This window comes from Echinops telfairi, unplaced genomic scaffold, assembly GCF_000313985.2.
Source record: "Echinops telfairi isolate 266 unplaced genomic scaffold, ASM31398v2 ScPeMD7_23;HRSCAF=83, whole genome shotgun sequence".
In the NCBI taxonomy this organism is placed as follows: domain Eukaryota; kingdom Metazoa; phylum Chordata; class Mammalia; order Afrosoricida; family Tenrecidae; genus Echinops; species Echinops telfairi.
In genome coordinates this window covers 26,786,322-26,797,296 of record NW_022103920.1, presented here as the reverse complement: position 1 = coordinate 26,797,296, position 10,975 = coordinate 26,786,322, and the positions used below count along the sequence as shown (strand labels likewise).

Below are 10,975 nucleotides of genomic sequence, written 5' to 3'. Positions count from 1 at the left end.
AGGAGCGATTGTGAGGATGACACGGACCGCGCAGTGTTGGGCTCTGCTGTACAGAAGGTCTCCACGAGGCAGAGCCGTCTCGATGACATCTAACAACAACAAAGCATGAGGAAAAGAGTGACTGCAGCACATTTGAGGAATCAGGTAACAAGATTTGTTTTGTATATTACCAATTTGAGGTTCATCTTGAGATATTGGTGTTATACCTTCAGCAATTCTGTAATACAAGTCTTGATATTGGAAAGATATGGAGAATAATATGGAATCTGTGTTTTCCTCTGGTTGTGCTCTGTGATCGAGAACAAGTACAAATTAAAATATTAATCAGCTGGTAAGATTTAAGCACCCCACCCCGAAAACAGAAAAATGTTAGAAAATTAAATGTAAATAAGTCACAGTTATTGAAAATGAGACCCTCCTGGCATGATCAGGTAGGTATTCAGTGAGTAGACTATGAGGATGGTTAAATGTTAATCAAGTGTATGAAGAGCATTCACTTTGATAGATACAGAATGTATGATCTATGGAGATGGAAATTTCATATATAGATTTTATAATTTTTACAAAAATCTGAGACTCAATTATTTTCTTTTTTTTACTTTTAATTTATTTATTTTTCATCCTTGAGCAGGGGCCATGCTAATCTTCTCTGTATCGTTCCAATTTTAGTATATGTGCTGCCGAAGCGAGCACAATTATTTTCATTTTAATGGAGAGAATTAGTTTTTCCAAAGTCAGGTAAATAAAAAATTAAAGTCAGAAGAGGAATTCCCTAACATGAGGTCATGGAAGGAGCAAATGTCTCAGTGTTCCTAAGCATTAGTTTGCAGTCAAAAAATGACATTATGCCAGAGGTGAGGGTTAAAAGTTATATTACTAAAAATTACCCTTGTCAAGAGCATATTAGTAAGATTGAAAGGATAGTTTATTTTCCAAGCTTGAGTTTCAACACAGATGTAACATCTTCCCACCTAGTAAGCAAGAAAATAGCCTTTGAAGAGTGAAAGGTGTTTTGATAAAAATAGCTTTAGATTTATTGGAATAATGACAATGAAATGGGTAGAAGTTTATTATTGGTATTATGTTGATAGAAATTATTAAAATGATTGTTAGTCCAAATAAAACGAGGTTAAATGAAAAAACCCACGTATCAATGCTACGAAGATGTATGAGTAAAATAATGTGCATCTTGCTGGCTTTTCTGGCCATTCTAGAAAGACGCCATCTCCCAAAGCAGATCTCCGTTCCTAGTCTTCCCACACTGGCTGCGCACTGGCCCCGAGGCCTAGCAGTCACGGAGTGACTCACTGCTAGAGATTACAGTCTGCCTTCCAGGATTACGATGGGAACCAACCTGTTGATGATTTTAACAGTTGGCACTTCATAATGTAGGGTAGAAGCTATTTTAAGATGTGTGGATTTCTGAGAACCACTCAGATTGCCCTTTCCGAATATGAGTAGTACTAGTTTGATTAATAAATAAGTCTTCTGAGGATATTTTTCTGATGTGACTGGCCTGAGAGTGCTTTTTCTGCGTTTACAACGATCACTCTAACAATTACCTCTGAAATAATGAGATAAACCTTATGCATATTGTAGTAGGGAACACCCTAGCTGATTAGACTATGCCAGGGAAAACGAAAGGTGGGGAGGGGGAATCATATCCTCATCAATGAGGGTGGCGCATGATGGAGACCCAATGCCCATCTCTAGACAATTGGACATAACTTCCAGAGGGGTAGTGGGGAGATGAGTCACTTAGGGTACAGTATAGCAATAATGAAACCCACAACCTTCCTCTGGTTCTTAAACACTTCCTCCTCCCAACTACCAGGACCCCAATATTGCCTTGCAGAGCTGGTTAGACCAGATGATGCACAGCGGGACAGATGGGAATCAGAAATGCAGGGAATCTAGGACAGATGAACCTCTCAGGACCAGGGGTGACAGTGGCGATACCAGGACGGAAAGGGGGTGTAGAAAGGGGAATGGATCACAGGGAGCTACATATAACCTCCTCTCTGGGGGACAGGCAGCAGAAGGGTGGGTGAAGGGAGACGCTGGACAGTCTAATATAAGATACAATAATAATTTATAAATTATTAAGGGTGCATGGGGGAGAGGGGAGGAGGAAGGGAAGGGGAGGGGGAAAAAAAGGAAAATTGAGCTGATTCAGGGAACCCAAGAGGCAAGCGAATTTTGGGAATAATGAGGGCAACAAATGTATAGATGTGTTTTATACAATTGATCTATGTATTGTGATGAATTGTATGAGCCCCAATAAATTGATTTAAAAAAAAAAACCACTAAGTTTTTTCAGTCTTTTGAGACCTAGATATTTAAGGGCTCATTTGATCACCCCATATTAGCCGTGGTCATCAGAAAATGTCCCACCAAATCCTTTTCTTCTTTTTCCTTTTTCCCCCTTTAGCTCCAATATCAATTGCCTTTCCCTCTGCACCTTTGTCAGATTATTTTTCTTTTGGAATTTGACGGAGATCACTTTCTCTGGCAGAGTGCAGAAGGATGGTTTTCTTAGAGATCTTGGTTCCGAGAAAACGGTGAATTGTTCTCCTCTAGTAATCCTGACATCTCCGGAGACATTTCCTTCCCCGCTCGGCTTAGGCTTAGTGAATGCCTTTGAGAAGAGAAACCTTTAATAACAGATATGTGTAATTAATATGATGGGACCTCAGAAATTTCTTGGAAAAATGGAATTAAAAGAGAATGGGATGAATATTTCCATGAACTTTTTGAAGTTCCCTCAGATAAACACTTTCTGAGAAGACTTTCCAAATTTTAGAGTGATGTCCAATCCAACTCTCAAATAATAAGGAGTTATTATCACTGTGAATATTTTGTAGCTAAATCTTTAAGTCGAAAAGTCAATTAGTGTTCCTGGCTATTTAATATATTTACATGATCTCCTTCCCCAACTTAGAATCTAAACATAATTGGTCCACAGTGCCGATATATCATTGTGACATTTTTTTCTTAACCATAAGCAAGTGATTGATTACTTCAATCAATTTTATCACTATAAAAGTCATAATGGCTGGAGTTAGTTTCTGCTTCTTGTCAAAGGAATTCCATTCCATTAATCTGTACCATTTTAATCCTCTAGCTTTATTATGTTCTCCGCTATGATTTAACTAAGTAACTGGAAGATTTTAGTTTGCTTTAGAAAGTACAGGATTTCTTGTTCACTTTAGAGATTTCTTTAATGCTGAACTTAAATTGTTCATTCCCTGGGCCTCAGGGGGTTTTATGAGCATAAAATAAATAAACAAGCATAGCTCATGGGTCTACCATGACCCCAATTCCCTGCACCCTACAGTAGGCATTTTGCAAATGTTCCAAAGTGCCTGCTGCCTTTGGCCCTAAATGTACAAAGCCATCAGCTAGTAAATGACTTTGGAAATTAGTTGGAGGTTAATTCTCTGCCTCATTGGTCTACCAATGTGGACAAACTGTAATTGATTCTGATAGCATTCAAAAAGTGCCTTTACCATTGAATAACAGGATCACTCAAAGAAGTCGTCAGTGGATATGGGGGAAATTAAATGGATATCAATGAGTTCTCCTTAAGATCAAATACTTCTGTTATTAATCAGCTCTCCTACCTATAAAAGTGTTGATGCTTTATAAAAATAAAAAAAATTAAAACTGTCAAAATGTTTTATTATTTTTCTACCGAGTATCTTAAAGTAGCATTAATTAGGTCAATCTAGTCAGCATTGATTCTTCTTTTCAGTGATATTATGAAAGGAACAGGTGTGGTCATGCACATTCAGTTATACTCAAAATCCCATGGAAGAAATATTGTAGTGTAAGCCTTTTGGAAGACTGACACCCTCAAATGCATTTTGAGTAAAAGGAGTCAAATGTATCAGGTCCAAGCAGGTTGTCATGGTTTTTGTGCATTTTTTACATGCAAAAATGTAGTCGTTATTAGTTCATTTAAATGCATTTCTTCAATTCCTCATTAAAAACTAATTATTTCTGTAACATTCAACTGTTTGCTTCACATAATCTAGATGGTTTAGAAATATATACTGGAATTTGAGGATAATCTGGTATATCTTTAAAATACTCCAAAATAGATGTCCTGGTTAGCTTCATGAGCTGGTGAACTTAAAATATTAAATTATGTCTACTAGATGGTTTTTAAGCTGTCTTCAAAAAATAAACTAATACAGCTTTCTGTTCTACTATAGGTAATTTTTTTATGATATTCCAGGATAAATTTTTTTAAGTATTTAGTAAAACATAAGTTTTATATAGAATTGATTTTTACTAAATATGACACTAATATACTTAATATAATTATTAAATGTATTTAATCATATTTAAAACAAATATTTTTAAATCACCCCAGCCCTTTTTATGTAGATTGAGTTCTAGTTCTCATTTTACAGAAAGGAAAACAGAGGTCTAGAATATTTAAATAGCTTCACGAGGCTGGTAATAGGATTCTAACACAGAGTGTCAAATTTGGCATTATTCATAAATCATTACAATGTTTTTAAAGGCAGGCATTCTTCAAATAGTACACCAAGTTAATATACCCATGCTTTATTATGATGTCTCCCCAGAGGTCCTTACAAGGAATAAACCCAACTTCTCTCTTTACTCTCCTAAACACACATACCACAGAAAATTAAAAAGAACCTTTTATATTCACGAGTCCAGAATAGAAAACCATGAGTGTTCCAGTTAAAAATAAAATCAGAATTTTGTCTACACTAAGTTCATAGTCATTCACTTAAAAATTACTCATTATTGAGAATTCAAATGGACTTTCTATTTGGTGAATAATAAATTCAGAGGCTTTTACATTTATATTACAATAATATACTAATTTGTAGATTAGAGTTTTGGAAAATCACCTGAACTACTAAAGGAAAAAAAAATTGAATCTGTGATCAATAATAAGCTTTCAAGACCCTACACAGGAGATTTATACCATGTGGTCTCTTTTCCTTTCAATGTTGTATAATTGCTTCCAGCCAGAATCTTTCATTTTTTTATGGGAGATGGAAAGATCATTAGTCAAACAGACCTGTGAGTAACTCTAGGACTTACCATCTCTCAGAGTCTCAATCGTTTTATGGCTAACAATGGAGGAAAATTCTTTTTACCATTACAACAAAGATAAATGAAGTATTGCCAAAATAGACCTAGGACAGTGCCAGAAATTCAATAAATAGAGCGATTTCTTTTAAATAAATAAATTATATGTATATATATTTATGTACTCATTGTGCAAGCTTCATTTTCATCTCACTTACTGGCAATTATATGATGTATTTTAGGTCATCTTTCTGAGAGTCTCACCAGCTGAGTTGGCCTGATTAAATTCCATGCCCTATGCCTCTGTGAGCTTATTTGTGGGGAAGCAATGAAGATTCCTTTATGCTCCGAACTCTCTGAACTGTGCTTGACATAGTCCAGCACAGGGTCCTGAGAGGCCGGATAGAGCTGCTAATAGGACGATTTGGCATAATAGCTGAGGTATAATTGCCTTTTCTGTTCTATCACTTTACTAGAAGACTATTATTGCTCTCTGAAAGCTTTCTCAGAGCTGGCTGTTTAAGCAATGACATTTTCTCAAAACAGGCTTTTATTGACATTCTTCTCTCAATAATATTTTCTCAGATGACTACTTCTGTTACTCTTTCATAATTTCCTCAGAATAAATATTGTAATTGGCATTGTTCACTCACCATTTTATCAGGGACCAAACCTATTTTGAATTTTGATTCATTTTATTTTAAACAAATATCCAGGACAAGGTATTTTTTACATCCATTTCCCTTTGGTTCTTAGACCTATGGTAAATAGAAGGATTTCTCTCAAGCTGTCTCCCCCAAATATATGCCAAATGTAGCTGCTTGAGAATGACTAGACACTTGAGGCCATCAGGAGTAGATTGGGGGTCATTCTCCCTGAGAGCTGTCAGCTGTCTAGACCAAGCAGACACCACAGTTTATCACACAACAAGTAGAGCCCACTCCCTTCTGAGAAGGATAGTAGTTGTCTGTTTCCTTGTAGGAGACACCAGAGAGGTCAAACCAGCCCAAGGATGACCAAGGTTGGGCTGCCATCATGAATCAAGGGTCCGCCCATCATGTCACATGTATACCCCTACACCTTCCCATTCCTGTGGGCACATACCTATCTCATCCCCTTCCTGTTACGCTTATGCCTATCATAAATCCCCTTCCTACGATGTGTATGCCTATTGTACTGCCCCTACCTGTGATGTGTGGTTACCTGTAATCATATCCCCCTAAAGAGATATAACGCTTGGTTATCCATAAAGAAAAAGCTCTCCCCAGCTCTGGGGCCTGGGGCTCTCCTTGGTTCTTGCTCCCCGAGGCTATCTCCTGCTCTCCTGGCTGGGCCCCCCGCAATCACGTGGACCATCAAGGGGGGCTGGGGTGAGCAATGCTACCATGTAATATATCTGACTCCCTTATTTGACTCTCTCTTCCATCTCTCATGCTCTCTATGCCTTTACTATAATCTTTACTTATTATTGCTGTATAATTTCGCCTACCAGACCTGTGATGATTTGTGGGGGACCCCCTCTTATTCTCCTCACATAGACTCATTTTAAATTCATTATCTTTGTTTTGATCCACACTAATAAAGGTGGTGTAGTGTTACTTGTTAGCCTGCCACCCACATGATCAGCAGTTTGAAACCACCAGCAGCTCTGTGGGAGATAGACTGTTTTGTCTACGGGAAACAGTTACAGTACTGGAAACCCACAGGGGGGTTGTTCTGGCAGTGAGTGAGTTTAATGATTTCAATACATTATCAAGATAAAAATCTATGAAATATTTGACAGCTAAAGCTATTTCTTTGAAAATTTCCCTTGGTTATGTAAATTATTTAAAATCTGACACTTGGAAATCATTTTCAAAATCAATTTTAACTAAGAAATGATTTAAAAGTTATCTGTTTAATATATTCTTAATCATCAAATTGTTAAGTAATATCACTTTGAATATCTAAACTCAAAGAACATTAACTATGATCTGTCTCAAATTCTATCACATTAAAAAAAGAGAGAAATAAAACCCAACAACATATCAAGAAAGGTCCTGGATTACCCCTGTAAACAGATATGATGTATGGTCCACTGTGATTAGGTGAATTAAGAGAAACAAATAAACTTTTATTGAATCTTTTCCTTATCACAATAAGGTAGAATAACATGCAAAATAATTGTGTATTCCTAAATATTTCTTGGTATGTCACACACAACCATCACCCTGTTCATTTGCCTCAGGCTTTCTCATGGCCTTTATGTGCCCCAGACATCTGCTGTAGACGTCTCCATGGCCAGTGAGCATCTCTACTTCAATGCCCAATGTTTGAATAAATAGAACCCATTTTTAAGGCTCAAAGCAATGCTGTGTCTCACATCAATGTGGTAGCAATGCCCTCTCTCTCTCTCTCTTTTTACTATTTGTCTCACCCTTTGTAACCTGCCCCAAGGTTGATGGAGGTGCTGCTTGTATTTCACTGGCTGAGATGACTTTATTTATTTATTTTTGCTTGCAGTCTTTGTTTCTGTAGGCTCTCTACAGAGGATTGAGGCTCAAGGGCACGGAGTTTAGCAAGGGCTCAATACCTGGTTCAAACCCTCAGTCTCTTCAAGTCTCCCCTGTCTCAATCTCTCTTGTAACATCAGCCATTAACAGCCAAACTCTCTCAGTCAAGCATGATTATGTGACGAACCAAGCAGACATGTCCTGGTCCAAAATTGAGCTAAATGGTCTATCATTTACACCTAAGCCTCCAGTGAGTGTAGGAAGGAAATGGGTTTACAGTGTTTTTATAAACTGAGATTGGAATGAAGCCCTTAACTGAAAGTGGAGAAGCCTCTGGGCATCATCTACATTTCTATAATAGGCCGATTTACTCAATCTACTTTTCAATGTGAATCTTTAAATAGAAGGCAATTTTTGCTTTCCTTAAAGCAATACACTCTCTAAAAGTAAGTATAGAATTTCTTTACAGACTTATTTTGTGTAAGTTATGTTAAAGAAATACATCTTTCAAAGGAAATCTAAAATTCTTTGCAATTGTATCTTCATGACCTTTTCTAAATAATTCAAGGCCTGTCGGCAAAATCAGTGCTAACATGAAATCATCTTTATTCACAAAGTTCTACTTTACTTAGCCTTAACATATTTATGTATTCCAATTAATTTTTGTACTAAAAGATTTAGATGGGTCAATAAACACATGAATACTAATTGTATAATATCTTTACAGATTTAGCTACAGGATACAAAACAATAATAGGGTTTGCATTTTTTACTTTGATATTTGATTAAACTAAATATTTTGTTTACCTATCATGAATAAATCCTGGTGACACAGTGACTCAGGCTGATTAACCACAATGTCAAACGTTGAAACTCAGCAGCCACACCATGGCTGACTGAAAGATGTGGAAGTCACCTTCTATTTTCACTAGAACTTTGAAGATCCTTTGCGACAATTCTCCGCCTTGTAGGGCTGCTCTGAGCCATAATACACTCCACTGATTTTTTACCGTGTTTTTGACATTCTGACGAACTGATTTCGAAGAAATAAATAATTATGTTAATATCTTTTCTTATGCTTTTCTAATAATTATAATTGTGTCATGAAATTAAGTATTTATAAAGGAAAGAGACGAAACCTCACTTACAAGTGAAATTAACCAATACTTTAAATCCAAACTTCCAGTAAAAAGGCGAACTTTTAGATCTAGGAACGGCCTGGTGACAACCGTGGGATGAACCCGTCCGTGAATCCCCGAGATAACCAAGGAGAGAAGGGTTTTGAACCCAGCCACTTGACCTGAGAACGAAGTGCACCAAGTGTTGTTTTATTTTTTCTGGCTTGTCTATTTGTTTGATTGTTTGCTTTCATTTCTTTTTCTTTGAGGGGAACGTCAAGAGATGGACAACAGAGGCCGAGCCTTTCTGACTCCCACCAAAAGCAGCGATGTCACCACTTCATCCTGTTTAGCTTCCTTCCTCCAGCGGAGACGCAAATTTCCGCATCTCTTCTGACATCCAACTTGATCTTTTCTCTCTTTCCTGAATTTTCAGTGACCCTTTGCTTTCGTCGTGTATGATGCTCTTGATTTCTTTCCACAGCTCATCAGGCCTTCTGTCATTAGTGTTCAATTCAGAAATCAATTCTTGAGATGTTCTCAAAGTTCAGGGGGGATAGACTCAAGATCTTATTTTGGTTCTCATAGACTAGTTATAATTTCCTTCTGCTTCCACCTGAATTAATATAGGAGCCACTGATGGTCTGTGCCGCAGGCAGACCCTGGCCTGGCTTTAGCTGCTGAGATGGAGCTTCTCCGCCATCTCTTTCCATAGATGTGGTCAAGTCGATATCAGCGCATTCCATCTGGAAATGTCCATGGATACAGTCATCGTATGTGTCGTTGAAAAAAGATTGTTTGCTATGAACAAATTGTCAATGTTGCAAATTTCTACCATACAATCTTGCAAAGATCATATTTCCCAGCTACTATTCCCTCTTCCTTGTTTCCAAATTTTGCATTCCAATTTCCAATAATCGTTAATGCATCGTGACGGCATGTTTGATCAATTTCAGACTGAAGATGTTGGTAGAAATATCCAGTTTCTTTATCGATAGCTATTGTGGTTGTGCAAAAAATTTGTATAAGAGTTGTATTGATTGAATTTCCTTGGCTGTAGTTCCTGTCACAGACTGCATTCCACTTCAAAACAGATCTTGAAATGTCCTTTTCGACTATGAAGCCGACACCATTCCTCTTGAGTCTATCATTCTGGGCATAGTAAAACGTCCCCTTTCCTGATTCAAAATAGCCATTATCAGTCCATTTCAGCTCACTAATGCCTACAATAGCAATCTTTATACGTTCCATTTCATTTTTGATATCCGCCAATTTTCCTAGATCCATACTTTGCACATTCCAAGTATTAGATTTTTGCAGCTTTTCCTTTCACCTTGAATTTTGCCCCACCAGAAAATGAAGGTCACAAAGGAGCTGCTCTTCCAGGCCTTACTCCATTCCCGTGATCACGGTGGACTTTGCTTTGAGAAATCAGCTCCTTTTCAGGCACTCTCAAGGAAAGACCGGTCATCATGAAAGACTCTCATAAAGAAATGGAAGGGCCAAACAACTCTATCAACCAGTCCAACTTCCTACTTATGTACAGAGCACTGGAACTCACAATAACACATTATAATTCTTCTCCAGTGCACAAGGTACATACCCTAAAATTGACCACGTGCTAGGCCATAGAGCAAGGCTCAATGGATTCAAAGACAATGAGATCCCACAAGCTCTTTTCTCTGGTCACGATGCTATTAAACTGGAAGTCAAAAATAGAAAGAACAGAAACATAAAGAGGAAACACATGGAGACTCAATAACATATTACTTACAAAAAGACTGAATAATAGGTGAAATAAGGGAGTGAGTTAGTTAATTGTGCCAGCCTGGCCGATAATCAGATGTGGGGCTAATTGAAAGGCGGAGGGATAAATGGGCGGTGAGCCTCGCCTTTCTAGTTCTCGGGTTTCTTGTTTTGTGATGGTTGCACTGGGTGCAGCTGCCTTAGCAGTTCCCTGCTTCAGCTTGCAAGATTGACTTCCTACAAGACATCCCCAAGGAGAAGCTACAAGGACCTATCCTGATGCATCCCTGGGTGCTGGAGCAGCTGTGTGGAGACCCTTGCTAGTGCTGAGATGCTTGTTCATTCACGGACTCAGCTTTCCTCCTGCAGTCGGCATCATTGCCTCTGTTTTGTGAGGTGGAGGACTTTGTGGACTGGTGTTGGGTATGGGTTGATGTTGGACTTGTGGGCTTGGGCAGCTTTAGGTTGGGATGTTTTCGTGATGCACCTTTTCTTTACATAAAACTCTCTCTTATCCATGAGTTGCTGTGGATTTGTTTCTCCAAA

At 37.9% G+C, this 10,975-nt stretch overlaps 1 non-coding gene across 1 annotated transcript; it reads right to left on the bottom strand.

Annotated features, from left to right (window-relative positions):
- Nucleotides 1–586: 586 nt before the first annotated feature.
- On the bottom strand, nucleotides 587–693 carry LOC115869239. The gene has a single exon (XR_004046061.1). It is a non-coding gene; the product is annotated as a U6 spliceosomal RNA (small nuclear RNA).
- Between the last annotated feature and the right edge of the window lie 10,282 nt (nucleotides 694–10,975).